This window comes from Melanotaenia boesemani, chromosome 21 (genome assembly GCF_017639745.1).
Source record: "Melanotaenia boesemani isolate fMelBoe1 chromosome 21, fMelBoe1.pri, whole genome shotgun sequence".
Taxonomy (NCBI): Eukaryota; Metazoa; Chordata; class Actinopteri; order Atheriniformes; family Melanotaeniidae; genus Melanotaenia; species Melanotaenia boesemani.
In genome coordinates, this window is record NC_055702.1 from 23,887,648 (window position 1) to 23,906,365 (window position 18,718).

The 18,718-nt window shown below is 37.6% G+C and overlaps 1 long non-coding RNA gene across 1 annotated transcript; it reads left to right on the forward strand.

Annotated features, from left to right (window-relative positions):
* Window positions 1-12,409: 12,409 nt before the first annotated feature.
* Window positions 12,410-16,762, forward strand: LOC121632142. The gene is made up of 4 exons (XR_006008883.1): window positions 12,410-12,504; window positions 14,409-14,500; window positions 14,608-14,895; window positions 14,988-16,762. It is a non-coding gene; the product is annotated as an uncharacterized LOC121632142 (long non-coding RNA).
* Window positions 16,763-18,718: the final 1,956 nt, after the last annotated feature.

The following is an 18,718-nucleotide window of genomic DNA, read 5'->3' on the forward strand; positions in this document are numbered from 1 at the left end:
GTGTTTGGTCCCAAACTTGTCAGGAAGCTTCCCACCGAGTTTGGAGTGACTAGCACGAAGTCTATGCGGACCTTAGAACATTGAAATTTTCACCGGGTTTGATGTGTGTGCCAAATTTCACAACTTTTCATGGGTGTTTAGTGGGTCATATTTGGCCTCAAAGTTCTTAGAAAAAATCAATAAGTATACCAAAAGTGCGCATAATTAATATCCCTTACAGTACATTGTATTAGTTATGATTTTTCAGACAAGTCAAAGTTACATGGTTATTGACAAACTGACAAAAATGACAAAACTCAAACTGACAAGTTAGCGTTGTGCAAATGTCTCCCTCTCTAGCATTTTCTTTCAGTTTATGCCCCTTATGTTCTCTAGATAAATGAGCCTTGAAGGCAGCAATTTTCCTAAATGTCCGTGGACAGTCAGGCACGCCACATGAAAAAAGGCAGTTTGGTGAATTACTGTGAAGTTTCACATGTTGTGTAAAACCAGTTTCTGTTTTACTTTCATGGTTGCACTGTTTGCATTGCTAGATGTCATGAGCATGACATAAACACACTGGAAAAATAATTCAGGCTGCCAGAATTGTCTCAGAGGCTGACATAGTTTTAATCTTATAACAGTCTTCTGGTTTTGCATTCACCATGCATTCACAAGCAAGGAATATGCATTGTTGTATGTACTTCCTTAGTACATACATAGTATAAATGAATGAATAAATAAATAAATAAAATAGATGTTAAATTTGGTGGAAGATGGATGTACACAGACAAGACTACAAGACTCAAGATTGAATAGTTGGACCATCGGCAGAGAAGAATCTAGAAGCAGTTCCACACAGACATTAAGCACTGCTTCATGAAGCCACCCAGCCCACACCTTCCACCCATCTGGCCAGGGATGAAGAGGAAATGTCTTGATGATGATGAGGAGAGGATTACAGAGAAACTGTCTGGCCACCACAAAATGTTTCTTTATAGAAGTCCAGGCCAATCCTGCATGTTCAAAGCCACAAAGCAATGCTTATCCTTTGCTTTGTTCCATGTTTCCCCACAGGGTGCTTCAGAGGCCGAGGTCAGGCGGAGAGTGAGGCTGGAGGTCAGAGATCTACAGCAGCCTGCCAGTTCGACTACCAGAGCTTAACCCCGTCCTGAAAACTCTGTATGAAGACTGGCTGCGGGGTCAGGACTTACCACAGGCCATCAAGCTGCTGCACACAGAGTACAAAGATCGGAGTCAAAGCCACACACAGCCCCGACACATGCAGTGGTGAGAAGAAATAGCTGCTTTCCTTTAAAGACGTGAACAGCTGCTTGGTGCTGGTCCTGCTTTTACCAACTCATCTGTCATTCTGGGCCAGTTAAGGACAAACTGTGGACCACACAGACATTCTCCATAAAGCCACAGGAGGGCGCTGTTTGTCTTTTAATAATGGCTGCTCCTTATGTTTTACCCTGAGCTTGAGGCACAAGGGTCCAGAGCCCACAAAACAGCCATGCTTGTATTTTTACCAACTGAAGCAGTTTTGTAAATCAGTTGTGTAACGAATTATTAATAAATGAGATTAAGCCAGCAGCTCTGGGACGTAACAGCATGTGTTGCAATCATGGACAGTACAGAGCAATAAGCCACTGAGATAACATGCAAGAAGCTATTTTATCACACCTGGAATTCACGAAGTTGTGGATACAGAGGGCACATGTTAGCAGATGAGTGTAAATCTATCAGTCCACTATGAGACAAGCTGTTTTCTTTTGTGTTAAAGTTACCGTCTGTTCTTCCTGAATGACCTGATAATGTCCAGTCAGTCTAACGCCTGGAGCTGCGTGCTTGGGTTGTATCATCTTTTTCTTCCAATGCTATAAACTAGTATTTTTTAAAAAGTTATTTGTTGTTCAGGTTTCTTTAATGGACGGGAAGCTGTTCTCTGTGATCTTCCCACATTTTTAACCATCTGCTGCAGTGTCGTCTCACCAAACCACACCGCCCACCACTCATCTGTAGAGGTAGGCTAGGGCTGGGAGGCAGAGACCAGCAGCCTTAATAATAAATAAACAAGATGCATTTTATTTTATTTATTTATTTTTTTACTTGTCCTGTGCAGCATGGTAGCGGCAGAATGATGGCCTGGCTGCTGTGTTGCAATGAACAAAATTTTTTTTTTAGCTTTATGGGTATAAAGCTCCTCTTGGTGATCTGAGTTATTTATTTATTTTTATCTTATTTTTAATTATGGATTTTATGTAATTGACTGGAGGGCACAGACAAAAAAGGAGACTAATAAAGAGAAGTAAAACAGAAAGCAGAAAAATTTAAATAGAGACAAAGATACAGTAGAAAGAAGCAACAACCCTTTCAGCCAACCTAACACCAGACAACTTAATGTGTCAGCATACTGAGGATGAGGAATGATCAAAGATGAGTGTGATCATGCAAATGTGACCACGCCTCTACGGGGGCTAGAGGCAGAGGGTGGCCCAGAGACCCAGGCCATCGGCAGCAATCCTGGAGCACGAATCCAAGCTGCCCCATCACAAACACTACCCCGGACCCATCCAGGGTGGCCAGAGCAAAGGGCCCAGGACCTCAAGAGGCCAGAAGCGATCCCTCTTCACTCTGCCCGCCCGGTGGCGCCAAGGAAGGAGGGGTGTGAGAGGATCCCACTGCCCTCACCTTCCCCGCTCATGTTTGTGAAGTGTGTGTTGTTTGCAATTAAAATTGAGGTGCAGTAACCACGCCATCCCGAAAGCGAGGCCACAAAGCAGCCCCACCCTCCATGCACTACATGGCCCGCCCCCCAAATGTTGTGTTGTGTTCTTGTGTTTTGATGTCTAAGTGTAATTCAAACTGAGAGGCGAGCTGCCACAGGGTGCAGCCAAGGAGGCCACGTATGACCCCCACAGCTCCAGATGTGCACGCCTCCCAAGTCCCCACATGTTTGTGTGTGTGTGAAGAGAGAGAGAAAGAGGGCCCCGGGGATGTAAGTCCAGAGGGAAGCCAACATCCCTTCATAATGTGAGCCACTGGCTGTAGTAAGCACCCCAGTTCTCCCGGAGGCCCCCCAGGGCAAGACAGGACAGGAGCAGCTGTCACCCATGACCAGGACACACAGTGACCGCAGCCAATGAGCCGCCACCAACCCCAGAAGGTACCCACCCACCACACGCCTAGGGGGGAAGGGCAGTGGGAGAGCCCACACCTGTGGCCCACCACCCCCGGGCCTAGAAGTCAGAACCTGCATACAGGTGTGCAGGACCCCAAGGCATGGAAATAGGTGTGGATCATGTTATCAGTTGATTGGGACAGACCCATACTGAACATCTTTTGTCCTGTATTACCAGTTCTTTAAAGAATTTTTTATTGTATTAGTTTCATATTTGAATTCTTAGACATTTAAAGGTGTTTAAACATATTTGTAAATCCGTCCACATATTTTTGAGTTATGTTGCTGATGGACAGACCAGCGCTGCAGAATACATAGAAATGAAGTATTTCTGTAAATTAAAAAAAAAAGAAATATTAGAAGTATTTTTCATTTCATCAAGCTTCCTCAGGAAAAAGAGGTGTTAATGTGCCTTCTTCTACATTATGTGTTATTAACTATATTTACAATGATTTAATAAAGAAAATATACCTATGTTTTATGTATAAAGACAAAACAAATTTTAAAAAAGAAAAAAGGGTACTTACCAAGTCTTCAAATGAAACTAAAACCACAAGTGAGGGACATGTTATTCTTTACTAAACAAAAAACAGCTGGTACGTAGCCGCATGTGAGGGCTAGGTACCAGCAACTGTCTAAAGGTATGCTTTTATAAGAGCATCTGATTAGCAGCACCTGGCTGCTACATACCCTCTTAATTCTCCTAGAAGAAATAACCATGTACTTAGTTTTTCACACCGTGCTTCCATAACTTGGCTAAGTTGTTTTTTGTTGTTGTTGTTGTTGTTGTTGGTTGGATCATTTGTTATCTGTGTACAGATTACATAAAACTTTTATTTCAAGTGTAGTGAGGTGGTGTTGGCTACAAAAGAAATAGTTCTATAAATGAAAAGAAAAGAGGGTCACAACGCCAATTGGGGGAGTTAAACCCCCAGTAAACATAAAACTAAAAGGTACGTCCAAAATAAAATGCACCAGGGCAGATGGATTCCCATAAAAAGTTTATATTTTTACAATCTTCTTTTAAAAAGAACACAGTTAATAAATAAATTTTAAAAAAGCTGACAATTCCCCAAAACACTTCATATGCGAGGGTTTAGATTACACTGAAGCTTCAGTCCTGTAAACAAAAAAGGGGTTAAAACATGCCAATCAAAAATAAGCAACATGCAACCAAAACAATACAAATAATATTAACAAAAATCTGGGGCTGCATCCACTGTGGTAATCAATCTGGGATTCACCCCTTACGCTGGAGTGAAAGATTGAATTGTCAGTAACAATCAATTGTCTACTCACAGATGGACAGGATGAGCAGACAGGAATCCCAACGGAAACAAAACAGCAGGGTGTCCACACCTGATAGCGTAGGACACGCTAATCCCCGTGCCAGTAGCTACACCCCTCCCATGGGGAGAGAGAACAGGCCAGTAGTACTGCAGCAGGTCTGGATGGCCAGTGGACCACAACACTGCGGAGAAACAATCAGCTGTAACCAAAGGCTGCCACTGCCCCAAGGGGAGATAATGCTGACACTGGCACACAACCTGCCAGATAGCGGAAACATTTCAGTCCTGGTACTGTTAGACCTCGGTGCTGCATTTGACACGGTCGACCATAACATCTTACTAGACCATCTGACAAGCTGGGTTGGACTTTCTGGCACTGCAATTAATTGGTTTGAGTCCTGTCTATAGGTAACTATAAATCTGAGCAAACCAAATTAACCTGTGGGGTTCCCCAAGGCTGTATACTGGGGCCACTGCTGTTCAACATCAATATGCTGCCATTTGCTCAAATTATGAAAAACAACTAAATATGTTACCACAGTTATGCTGTTGACAGACAAATCTTCATAACCATTTCACCAGGAGACTACAGTCCGATCCAAACTCTGATCAATCAAATTAAAGATCACATGTGCCAGAACTTCCTTCAATTAAATGAAGATAAAACTGAAATAATAATTTTGGAGCCAAGGAAGAAAGATTAAAGATCAGTACTCAGCTTTAAACAGCAAAATTCAAAACTAACAATCAAGCCAGAAATCTGGGAGTAGTCCTGGACTCAGACCTGAATTTTAGCAGTTATATTAAGACAGTTGTGAAGTCGGTATCACTTAAAGGACACATCGAGGATTAAAAGACTGATGACTCAGCAGGATTTAGAAAAACTAGTCCATGCATTTATCTTCAGTAGACTAACAGGTCTCCCTAAAAAGTCTCCTAACAGGTCTCCCTAAAAAGTCCATCAGACAGCTGCAGTTAGCCCAGAACGCTGCTGCTCCAGTCCTCACTAAGACCAAGAAAGTAGATCCTAGAACTCCAGTCCTCAGATCTTTACACTGGCTTCCTGTCTGTCAAAGAACTGAATTCAAAATCCTGCTGTTAGTTTACAAAGACCTGAATGGTTTAGGACCAAAATACATTCAAGATCTTCTGGTTTGTTATGAACCAACCAGATCCCTCAGGTCATCAGGGTCAGGTCTACTTTCTGTTCCCAGAGTCCGAACTAAACGTGGAGAGGCAGCGTTCAGCTTTTATGCTCCTCACAAACTCAGAAAACTGCAGATCTGCTGACTTAGCAGTTTTAAATCAGGGTTAAAAACTTTTCTATTTGGTTCCTTTTCTCAGAACAACTGTTAAATTCCCCACACTTTATATTCTGCTTTTTTTTATCTATTTTTATCTATTTTTATTTTATTTCAGGTCTTTTAATCCATTTTTTCCTGTTTTTAATTTATTTTATTTCTTTCAAAGTTTGTTTTTAATGCACTTGCTTCTTGCATCCCACTGTAATGCTTTTAATGTTTTGTGCCTTACTTGCCTTACTTGTGTTTCTCTTTACTTAAATGACTGTTAAGAGACATTGGCAAACAACCAAGATGAGGTCAGAACGCCATAAAATTAAAACAAGAGAAAGACAACAGGAGCTTTCAATTATCCAGCTGGTGCCAGAAATTTGTCTTGATGCCAAAAGTAACACATCAGGTAGAATTGTGGGCTCATGATAGTATCTCAACACATACCTTCAAGCTGTTGTGGATTGCATAAGCACAGAAATGGTTGAATTGAAAAAGAATGGCTCCCAACACAAAATGGTAGAAATGCTGAATCAAAAGAACAGGTGAACAATATGCTTGTATTTATTATTAAAGGAATAAAAGGACAAAACACAAAACAAGAACAAAACAATTAGATTATAACAAGACACCACCAAGATCAGGACTTAAGGCCATAGGCCAACATGTAATATACATGTTACACGTTATACATAATACACATAACAAATAAACACATCAGTATTTTGTCAAGAAGCCGTCGACGTAAGGACCCAAATGCAGGCTTGATGAGGCAGGAGGTGGGCCGGTGCAGGTAAACAGTTTTCAATAAGGCAAAATTTAAGTTACATAACCAAAGAATCCAGTTGCAAAAACCTTGATACTAACAAAGTTTGACATGAACACGGCAAGGAAGAACAGAAACCAGTGGACTTAAATACACTGAAGGACAAGCTAGACACAGGTGAAGTGAATGAGCAAGTCAGACCAGGTGAACTAAAGAGCACGAAACAAAAAGCAACACAAGACTAACATAACCCTAAATACAAGAAACCAAGAACATGAAACAAGAACATAAACCGTGAATCATGATACATTCCTATGATTATTATTATGAAAACAGATTAGTACCAGAAGTTAAACCTCCCCTCTTTAGTAAATCTGCAATTTAACGATAAGTGAGCTAAAACAAGTTGCCAGATTTTGAAGAAGTGTTCATTTTTCCCTTCAGTGTAGCAGAGCAGTTTTATTTTTTGTGGGTCCTTTCCTTCATGGCTCTGTTTTGCTTTCTGTCATTATTGCACCTGCTTTCATTTAGCTGGTTCACATCATCTGATCTTGATTAGGCCCATTGTATTTATGCCTCTTGGTTTTCAGTTTCCTTAGTCAGATCCATGCAGTTTTTCTCTTTTGTGTGTAGTTTTTTCCCCTTTAATGTGGTTCCTGTTGTTCTGGATGAGTGTATTAAATCTTTTGTTCTTTAAATCCTGCACTTGGGTCCTCACCTGTGTTGCACCATGACAGATACAGTGTCTTACCACTAACAAGTTTCAGGGATTGATATTAAAACCTTCTGGTGGAAATCCCAACAACACCAACAACAAATTCAGGCCTTTCTCCCATGTGATTTATAAAATTATGAGTCAGGAGATTGGAGTTCCTGATAAAATAGGTTAATTAATGTTTAGGTAATATTTGTAGTTAATACAAAGTCTTCGAGAGGATGACAGTTAAAATTCCATCAGAAGTCGTTGTAAGGACATGAGTGCCTCTGCTGTGAACAAGTTATTTTAATACCCTTAAATTAAACCATTTTTTAAAAACTAAATTTTCCTGCCCAGGTCTAAAGAATGTATTATTTAAAACTGGTTGGAGGGAAGAAGAAACATTTCCCTGCCCAACTAACATGGACTCATCATACAAGGGCGACCTCCTGAAATGATCCTGGAACCCCCAGTTTGGGAAAAGCTGTTCTAGCTTCTATCAGCTGTGATTCGAACCTGCTGGCAAGTGATGCATTTATTGCTGAAAGGGATACAAAATGAAAATATTATCATTCAGATACTTCGACTAGCATTGATCCTTATGAAATTTAGCTTCTTCTTCTTCAGAAAATCTCTGTGGTTCAAAGAGCTGAGCATAACGTAGCATAGCATAACGTAGCATAGCATAACGTAGCATAGCATAACGTAGCATAGCATAACGTAGCATAGCATAACGTAGCATAGCATAACGTAGCAGAGTAAACAGGGAAGGCTTGGACAGTGTTGCAAGCTATTTTCTAATGAAGACAGGAAGAGCAGGCATCACCAGTTATTACTAAGTTTAGTTTTTACTATCCAAACTGGTGAGGGACTTTAGCTCTGAAAGTAAACCATCAGGCAAAGCAGGTTGAATTGTGAACTGCTGATGAAATATTTAGAAAGTAATGTAACTTAAAAGTAGCTGGAGAAAGTATTTTAATGTCCTCAGATAGCATCATATAGTTAAATCAGGCCCGAAAATTCTCACGGACTGAGTAATTCATACTTTTCTCATGGCTTCATGCCACAAACATGAGGTTAAAAACCTATGAGCTATTATTAACTGATAAGGTGGTGGAAAAAAATACAGTCTGACAGTGTGTGTGAATAAGTTAGTAGCATAGTGGTGCACGAGAGGCATTAGCTCATAGACATCAGAGCTATTTTTTGTATTTGTTAAACATTAAAGAGGCATAGTTTCTTCATTTCAGGCATAATACTGCCAAGGTTGTAACTTGTTTTTGTTAATTTATTTTAGTCTTTCAAAACTTTTGTATAATTTTTACAAAAATAAAAAGTAATTATGTATCCACACTACCGTTCAAAAGTTTGGGGTCACTTTGCCATGGGATTCAATAGGGAAGTGACCCCAAACTTTTGAACAGTAGTGTATATATGTTTATATATGTAAAAATGAATTATTATCATTATTATAACTCAGTTATGGAGCCATCTGTAACTTAACGTCTTAACATCGTTTGCATCTTTGCTTTCGCCACATACTGTAGTCACTCCTCTACATTTCATCATCAGGATGGGCTTCATGCCGAGCATGTTCCATCCACCCACACATTTGGAACTGATGCCAATTTGTTTTTTCTTTTCTTGTTTTCAATGGAAAATTTCCTCACTGTGTTAAGCTGTGCAGATTCCTTTAAGCAGAAACGGTTTACACCCATAACCTTTGTGTAAAGTTGGGAGCTCTCCAGTTTTCCACAGAGACATTCCACAAGTAATAGTTTCAGGCTGCTGAACAGCAGCAACTAGATTTATTTTCCACAGTTAAAAATATTTTTTTCCTTTGTCAGCACTTTGGGGCTTCTTATTTCCACAAGGTTGAAATATTATAAATAAAATATTTGACAAATAACCTGTCTGTGTGAAGTAAACATGTGTATATGGATCAAAAGTTGGGTAAATGCTTGCATTTGTAAAATCAAATATAAAATGGTAAATCTGTATTTTGTCTGCAAGAATAGATAAAATATAGGTTTAAAAAATTACATTTTCTCATTATTAATATGATATTAGTATTAATATCAATATTATTAATATGATCCTAAACTTTGATTGCACTGTTAAAAATATGTCATAATGTCACAGACGTCTATAGAGCACAAGATACGTCACTTTTGCAAACTGCATGTGTGTAAAGTCAGTTAAACATCAGGACAGGGAATGTAAACAGTACATGCATCTGTTTACAAGTTAGGTAGTTTATCTAAAGCTTATGTTGGTTTTATCATATAGCTGTGATCCAGACCAGCATACTGTCCTGGAAGGGTTACAGTTCTCTGCTACAGTGTACCTGATTCAAATGAAAGATCTCCCATTAAATTTGTCATTAAGTTCTGAAGAAGCTTTTTAATCAGCCTTTAAAAGCCTTTTAAAGCATTTGAAGCAGGGAAATGTATAAAACACACAGGGTAAGGACTGAGGAGCTCTCATGTAGAGGTTGTGTTCTACATCTCTTCATGGATAATATCTGTCGGGGTCAAATTCATCATGAAGAGACCAAATCTGTGAAATTGGACGACATATTTCTAACATTGTTAAATCTTACTTTCAAAAACAAAATGCACATCAACATTTTTATAGGATTTTTTAGAGAACTTCATTTGAATAAGTGCTTGTTAACTTGTACACATGGTTTACTACACACTCGTGCTGTTTCCTGCAAAACTACATTCCAGGAAGTACCATGTGTCTGAAGTCTATATAAGAAAATGTCCTGACCTTATTATTCTTTCTAGTAGGAATATGTACTCTTTCGACAGGATAAATATCTACACTACCGTTCAAAAGTTTGGGGTCACTTTGCCATGGGATTCAATAGGGAAGTGACCCCAAACTTTTGAACGGTAGTGTATATATGTTTATATATGTAAAAATAAATTATTATCATTATTATAACTCAGTTATGGAGCCATCTGTAACTTAACGTCTTAACATCGTTTGCATCTTTGCTTTCTCCACATACTGTAGTCACTCCTCTACATTTCATCATCAGGATGGGCTTCATGCCGAGCATGTTCCATCCACCCACACATTTGGAACTGATGCCAATTTGTTTTTTCTTTTCTTGTTTTCAATGGAAAATTTCCTCACTGTGTTAAGCTGTGCAGATTCCTTTAAGCAGAAACGGTTTACACTAATAACCTTTGTGTAAAGTTGGAAACTGTCCAGTTTTCCACAGACACATTCCACAAGTAATAGTTTCAGGCTGCTGAACGGCAGCAACTAGATTTATTTTCCACAGTTAAAAATATTTTTTTCCTTTGTCAGCACTTTGGGGCTTCTTATTTCCACAAGGTTGAAATATTATAAATAAAATATTTGACAAATAACCTGTCTGTGTGAAGTAAACATGTGTATATGGATCAAAAGTTGGGTAAATGCTTGCATTTGTAAAATCAAATATAAAATGGTAAATCTGTATTTTTTCTGCAAGAATAGATAAAATATAGGTTTAAAAAATTACATTTTCTCATTATTAATATGATATTAGTATTAATATCAATATTATTAATATGATCCCAAACTTTGATTGCACTGTTAACAATATGTCATAATGTCACAGACGTCTATAGAGCACAAGATACGTCACTTTTGCAAACTGCATGTGTGTAAAGTCAGTTAAACATCAGGACAGGGAATGTAAACAGTACATGCATCTGTTTACAAGTTAGGTAGTTTATCTAAAGCATACGTTGGTTTTATCATATAGCTGTGATCCAGACCAGCATACTGCCCTGGAAGGTTTACAGTTTTCTGCTCCAGTGTACCTGATTCAAATGAAAGATCTCCCATTAAATTTGTCATTAAGTTCTGAAGAAGCTTTTTAATCAGCCTTTAAAAGCCTTTTAAAGCATTTGAAGCAGGGAAATGTATAAAACACACAGGGTAAGGACTGAGGAGCTCTCATGTAGAGGTTGTGTTCTACATCTCTTCATGGATAATATCTGTCGGGGTCAAATTCATCATGAAGAGACCACATCTGTGAAATTGGACGACATATTTCTAACATTGTTAAATCTTACTTTCAAAAACAAAATGCACATCAACATTTTTAAAGGATTTTTTAGAGAACTTCATTTGAATAAGCGCTTGCTAACTTGTACACATGGTTTACTACACACTCATGCTGTTTCCTGCAAAACTACATTCCAGGAAGTACCATGTGTCTGAAGTCTATATAAGAAAATGTCCTGACCTTATTATTCTTTCTAGTAGGAATATGTACTCTTTCGACAGGATAAATATTTAACAATATTGGAAAAAAAAAACTGTTTCATTTTCAAAATTGGAGAATTCTTACAAAATAAAGGCAAATCTTCTGCACTGTGGCATTTCTCATGTCTCCTTAATGAAATGGTGCAAAGTTTGAGTTTTCAGGTTCCCGGAACACTGGTTTCATGTAAATGAAACACCCAAATAATAATAATAATAATAATAAAAAATAAAATAAATAATAATAAAAAAATAAAATAAATAATAATAATAATAATAATAATAATAATAATAATAATAATAATAATAATAATAATAATAATCAATGCTTATTTGATTTCTCTCAGGGAATCAATTAAGTATTTTTTATAGATTTCACTTCATTTGTAAAAGCACAAATATGTATAATTTAAAAGCTCTTTTCTCTTTAGAATGACTCTGGAAGCTTCTTTTGCTCGCTTCTGTTCCATCTTTGGCAACTTCTCTTTGTGAATAAACATGTAGCTGAAATCTGAGAATAAACCAGGCAACACATTTAGTGTTTACGTCTTTTCTAGCCTTTTATGGGAATGGACAAACAGAGCTCAGCAAGTCCCAACAATAAATAAAAAATAATCATGGATTCAGATAAACTGCAGCAGCCTCTTGTTGCTGTTTTTGTTGAAAAGTTTTGTGTTTGATTTCTTCAGAAATATGATCTTTATCACGGTGAACTCCACAGTCCCATGAATTTTCATTTACACTAAAGAAGAGTCAGCGTTAGCAGAGCAGGAGCCGACATGGCAGCAGCTGTCAGTGACATTATGGAAAAATACTTAACTTTTTTTTCCCAGCCTGCACTTTTGTAAGAACTTTTGACTGTGAAGAACTTGTGAGAAGCAACATGTCTATAACCCTCCCTTTTACAACCTTTTTTTAAGTTCCACTTTACAAAAGGGAACTCCCACACGTCTTCATTCAAGAGTAATCTGTTCGGGTTTTTCCAGGATCATTTCCAACCATCCCCTGACAAGTAAACGCTCCTTCAGGTAAATCACCTTCATTTCTGCAGATTCTTCTTCATTTTACTTTGTTTTTTAACAGGTCATGTGTCTCCAAAGCTAATGCACAGGTTTTATTAGACTATCTTGTAGAGTTTGCTTCAGCTGGATTTAACATTTGTGTTTTTTATGGTCATTTCATAAAACCAAAATGTGAGATTAATGCACTTGTTACTCATTATGTGCATTGTGTTGCTTATCCACAGGACATATTCATATATTTTAATCAACCATCTGTATTTGTTTGTTAATTTCTGCAAGGAGTAGCAATTTATTAATAAGCTGCAGTGTGATTTTTCTAATATACCTTATATAGCTGTCTTATAACACTGCAGTTATATTTACTCTGAAAAATCTGCTATTTATGGTTGATTTTGCAACTTTATGACAAACCATTTTCATCACTGTACTTTGTCCTTCAGACTATATAAATCATACATCTGTCACTTTCATTTTTAGATGGTTCATCTGTTTAGTCTGGAGTGTGTTGCTGTAACTTACATCTCCTCTTGTTTGTTTTTGGTTTGAAAAATAGAAAATTTAATTTCATGCTGCTACTAAGTGAATGCAGCAAAAGCTCATCCATCCTGATGTCTAATAACTATCATTCCACAATTATTAGAAAAGTTCATGCACATAATTACTGTTGCCTGGATTCATGTCTGCATAGATTTGACCTCAGAGATTCTTTCTGCATTTTAACGTGTTGATTATAAATCTTGAAGTTCTGAGACAGAATAATGTTTATGTTGGATACATTTATAATATCTTTAGAAAAGGGAAATAAGCTTTTCAGTGGGTTGTATCTGTTTCACTTTCTAAACCATCTTCAATTGTAACCTGATCCAGCGGTTAATATACAAGCTTAGAAGTTTAGTTCAGGCTTGGACTGCAGACATGTCCTGCTCTGATTACAAGCAGGACATGTTAGATGTGAGTTGGTTACTTAACTTTAGGAAAAGGAAAAGGTTTTTCAGTGTGTTGCTTGACATCTAATAACCCATTTTACTACCTTCTGCAGTATGCAGCATACTTACTCACCTGCTAATCCTGTTGTAACCACTGATTCAGCCATTATTAAACAATATAATATCTAAAGTCCTCCTCTGTTTATGAGCTAATTCCCTCGGTGCTCATCTCCAGTAAGACCGTAGTCCAGCACCGCCTACAATCTTACTGTAACTGATCCTGGTTACTCTTGATGTTAGCCGTTAGTTAGCTACTCGGTTTGTTTTGCAGACCTGTCATGCTCTGTTTACAGCCAAGATCAGATTATGTAATCTCTCGTGTCATATCCAAACAAAATGACATTCAGTTTGTTTCATTTTGAGGCACTGCAGTATCCAATCATAAGAATACGAGCCTGCAGAGCCTCAGTGGGTTACAGTGTCATCCTGAAACCAGGAGGCTGGTGATGAAGTGCATGAATGAACCTAAATAACTTATAATGAACATCTGACATACCTTCTGTCACTTTCTCATTTTATTTCTGGAGAAACGGATGCAGAGTTTTAAATGAAATTTTAAGCTTGTAGAAGAGGAGAGGAGTTCCTTTGTGTTTTGTTGTTACAGATTAAGTGCTGTCAGCCACCAAGTGCTAATCTTCTGTTTATGAGCTGATTTATTATTGATTATTGATGATTTAATGTCAGAAAAAGATGATGTTTAGTATCAGTAACTCCTGGCTGGGGTTCAAAACTGTATATAAATATAACAGACAAGCAAAATAAAGAGGAAGGAAGAAGTTATGTGACTTAGTCATAACCACTTTAACCGTTTCTGAATCTAGCAGAGTTTCTTCTGGCTCTCTGAATTCACATGTGAAATTGTTAATGACATCAGGTGATCATTGCTTAGACAGCACATTTATTATCTTCTCCTCTTTTTTCTAGAACTAAAGACAGCAAAGCTACCAGGATGTCCTGCCTTTGGATGAGTCTGAGTCTCCTCTTTGTCCTACAGCACAGCGTCTCATCAGATGAAGGTATTTTCAGATGTTAAAATTCTGTAGATGCTTCTACAGTAACTTTAAATTCATTTGAAATAAGAGAAATGAAAGCTGACATAATTTCTTTTTGTTTTCTCATTCAGGCGTGAAAGTGAACTGCCCCCAAACAGTGGAAGTCAAAGCTGGGGACTCAGCAACGATAAACTGCAGCATAAAATGCAACGAAAGTCATTGTAATGGCATAAGTTTTAACTGGAGTGATACACGTGAACCTGATCTGTGTGAAAATACCAACAGCTACAAGTGTGAATGGGATAACAGGACCTATGTGTCGCTGACCATCCTGAAAGCCATGACGGATGAAACTGTCAGAGTTAATGTTTTTTTAATATGTGGTTTGCACGACAATAGTACACAAATAAAGATCCAAGGTGAGTAGCTTTCATTATCTTAAAATCTACCTGTTTCTTTTTTGGACAAACAGAACAAATTATATTTAAAATGAGTGTCTTTTATCTGGCAGCGTCTTCTGAGAAAATAAAGAGCCCATCTGACGACACGGGGAGTTGGACCATTGTGAAACCAGTCATGATTTCTGTTTTCAGCGTCATCATTATTGTAGGAATTTTATTTTTCCTGTATCGAACCAAAAAGTTCTCAAAAACTGCCTCACACCAAGCAGTAAACCAAGAAGAAAACTCATCATCAGGTGAGGTTTGAACAGATGGCACCTGGACTTCTTCAGCTGTAAATAACTGCTGGGAATTTCAGGTTTTGAAGCACTGAGGACATTTGCTTTCCACTGTTCAAGGTCACATGTGAGCCACTGACCCACCTGATCGCTTCACTGTGACCTGTGAGGACTTTACCTGCCTGACCGACATCTTGGTCCATAGTGCACTTGGTTGTGAAAGTGCCTGTTAAGGAAAGTCAGACTTTTGGTATTTAAAACATGGGTTCACTTTTACATTGTGTGTAGTGGCTGGTTTATCTTCAGAGCTCTGAAGGCTACACTTTACTGATCTTTGTCTTAGTTTCTCTCGGTTTCAGAGCCTCCATGTGAGACGCTACGGTTGTATGCTTATGTAAAGATAAAGTGAGCTGGGCCTATTTTCCTTTCTAGCTAAATTGGTAAGCACATACTGCTGTGGCCGGTTATAAATCAGTCCTGTGCAGAACTTTTCTTCCAATCATCTTCATACAGAGACATACGTATAGCAGGGAGGGAATGGGGTGTTAAGAGGTCAGTTGGCTTGTGTTACAATCAAAATATATATTTCTTTTTTTCACTTTTATACTTTAATAATTATTAGATTTTTTGTATATATTATAATTTGGATGATGTAGCTTCACTGTACTCATATGTTTTCTAAATATAAGATGCTGGACCATCAACCATTTATTTTATGATGTTTTGCAGCTATTTTATACAGAAGCCTAGAGGGAACAATCCCTAAATTATTTATTCTAATGTTATCTCAAGGTCACAAATGAATTTATGTTATCTCTGAAATCTATCTTTGTGTGTTCTCTACATGAGAGTGATCAAGTTGAGCTTGATAATGAGTCGTTCATGTATCAGCAAATAATTGTTCCTGTTTATCTGGGAAGAATCTACAGCAGCATGCTGAGACGTGCATGTTTTTATTCTCCATTTATAGTTTTGCTGAACTCTAACAACTTGTTTTATTGGACATTTTAAAAGAGATTAACTCAGAAAACATCAAGGTTAAAGATGTTAAAGAGCCCTGAGCTTCAAATTAAAAACAAAAAAAAATTATTTTTTTTTTGTGTGGTTTAAAAGTATTTCAGTAAACTGCTTATGACCATTGTCCTTATCCGTTATTGTAAACAAAAGTGAAAAAAAATGTTTTAGTATAAATGAAATACTAAACTGATCTTTTCAAAAAAATGACTTAACCAGATTATTATTTTTACTGCATCTGTTTTATTATAAATGTTTTATTGTTGTCTTCAGTTTCTAATGATGGTTAAGCACTTTGGTCACTTGCTTTTAAAATGTGTTGTACAAGTAAATTTTATTTGATAAACTCTAATCTTTAATCTTATTTTCTTTCTTTTTTGTGAAAACAGTTAAGTGTATGTTAATGTTGCCGAATTCCAAATAAAGTTGTTTATATTCACATGTGTCTCTACTTGCTGTTCTGACCACCAATGGAGACTTTTCCAATTATCTTCAATGTAAAAATTGTTTAATCAAGTTAAAACTGTATTTAAATAAAGGTGGAAGTACCAGAAGTCATAGCAAACATGAATGAATGAGCTGTTGCAAAGAGATGTGAATTAAGCAATGAATAAAAGAGCTGAATTTCTTTGTCTTTGCACCCATTTCATGAACATGATTAACCGTTTTATATTTCAATGGGAACATATGTAATAGAGCCCCACACTGTAACAAATTTACTATAGTTTTTACAGTTTTTTTTATCTACATTAACAGTGTTAAAACGTGTGCATAATATGAAGTTTAATTTAGACCATACTCAGTTAATCTAAAAATAATTCATATTGCATTGTATTTTACCAGAGTCATATTCACTGCAAAATAAAAGTCTTTACTAAAACTCTTTTGAAGTTCACATTAAAATCCTGAAAACTATTTTCTCAACTCCTCAAAATATAATCTAAAAAGTTTATCCATATGAACACATGAACATGGTTAGTCTTAGCATCACAAATTCAAGAAATATTAAAACTGCCATATTTATAAGTATCATTTCAATATGAACAAATATTACTGTAGTTAACAGATGAGCAAGCATTTATTAACCTGACGTATAAACATTAAATGACATGCACAAGGCTTAAAGATCCATTTAAAGTTTGGACTTAAGGTATTATCTTTATAAAGAACGTTGTAACAGAGCTCGCTAGCCAACAACAACAAAGGAGGTAAGAACCCCTTTAAAACAGAAAAAATAAAGACACTCCCTGAAACAATTTTCCACATGTTATTATTAAGTAAAGCTTTCTCATTTTAGAATAGAATAGAAATACTTTATTAGTCCATTAAATGCCTGAGAAGAGCGCAAACGTGAGGATTGACTGCACTGTTCCTCTTTTCAACCACCTTCCCACTTCTTTGGCTCATTAGCCTTGCTGTCTTGGTACCAACGGTTGGATTGATGCAAACAAAACATCTGAAACCACAAAGAAAATTAAAGCCGCAAACCGGCACCCATTGGGTCCAAACCTCGTGGCCCCCGCCACCCGTCTCATACACCTTTTGCTAGCATGTTAGCTAATGTGCTAACATGCTATGTGTTACCAGGGGTCAGGTGTAAAGTAACGCAAAAATAAAGAACAATGTAAAAGTTCAACTCAATTTATTAATCACATAAACATAAGGGGTCATCCCCCAATTACTCCTCCTGTCATCTAACCCGGTATCCGCCTGCTCCCACCCGACTGGAAACGCACACCAAGAAGGCGAAAAACCCGCTTAAGACCTGATGGCGGGCAAAACCAAACCCACACACGATTGCACTACAACTCACTGCAAACTAACACCCAAGTCTGCATGCACAAGAGTCGGGTGTAGCACGGCTCCGGGTGATTACCGACAGGAGGGTTAAACTCATTCGTAGGGGGATGCCCAAACAAACAAAACAAACAAACAAAAATTAAACAGTTAGTCCGCCCTATAATCAGCGCCACCACAAACAATTGGACCAGGAGCGGACTAACTTTAAAACAAAAACCCTAAAAGGACAGCAGGCAACGGTACCCAACAGCTGCAGAAAAAGAAATACAAAGTTACTACAAGAAAATACTTTAATTCAAACACAATACTCACAATTTACCTGCAGCGTTGAATTCCATTACTCAGTCAACATGCTTTTCCCAGGATCTAAAGTATTTCTGATTTCTGATCTACACCACTCAGATCCCAGCCCTGCATTACAGACCAAACTTAAAACTCATCCACCATATAAAATTCAACATATAAAAACATATTTACCTGATGCTACTAAAAACCACCTTGCACCAAGGCTGACGTGGCCCAGCGACGTCCTGGTAACTCCAACCAGGAAACTGGCACTCCCTACTACAGTGCCACTTCCCCTTTTATAGCGGAGCAGCCCTCATCAACACAGCGACATCCTATGGTGCCAACCGCTACATATGTAAGATGGAAAAATGTCTAGCTGAGAATCTGAAATGTTGATATACCTAGTTAGCGTTTTTTGCTAGCATGCTAACATGCTATGTTGCCATGGCAACAGGTGCTGT